At 37.4% G+C, this 396-nt stretch overlaps 1 long non-coding RNA gene across 1 annotated transcript in view; it reads right to left on the reverse strand.

Annotated features, from left to right (window-relative positions):
• The window catches only part of LOC109153676, a 39,427-nt gene continuing 39,031 nt past the window's right edge, over nucleotides 1–396 (reverse strand). The window contains exon 4 of the long non-coding RNA XR_002049559.1: nucleotides 1–11. This is a non-coding gene — a long non-coding RNA (uncharacterized LOC109153676). The remainder of the gene's footprint in view (nucleotides 12–396) is intronic.

A 396-nucleotide genomic window follows, 5' to 3' on the forward strand; every position in this document is an offset into this window, starting at 1 on the left:
TTGTGTGTTTGCTGCATTGAATACATATGTTTAAAGCTTGAAGTTTGCTCAGTTTGATGTTTTTTTTGGTATAATGGTACATTTCTAAAACGGCTATAGCGCTCCGCTAATTCTATTGAGCGAGATTCGTTAGTGAAGTTTTTTTCTCTCTTCTTTTTCTTTTTACTTTATACTATTGAGGTAGTGCAAACTAGCATGGATTTTAGGAGAAGAGTGGAGTAGGCGTGTTTGCCGAACCACTATAAAAAATCTCTCTCTCTCTCTCTCTCTCTCTCTCTCTCTCTCTCTCTCTCTCTCTCTGTCTCTCTCGGGTACTTAAATGAATTGTACAAGTTTTAACAATCTATACAAATCTATTCATCCCCTGATTCCCCTCTAGCCTTGTACTCTAACTCT

Source organism: Ipomoea nil, unplaced genomic scaffold (assembly GCF_001879475.1).
Source record: "Ipomoea nil cultivar Tokyo-kokei standard unplaced genomic scaffold, Asagao_1.1 scaffold2516, whole genome shotgun sequence".
Lineage (NCBI taxonomy): Eukaryota > Viridiplantae > Streptophyta > Magnoliopsida > Solanales > Convolvulaceae > Ipomoea > Ipomoea nil.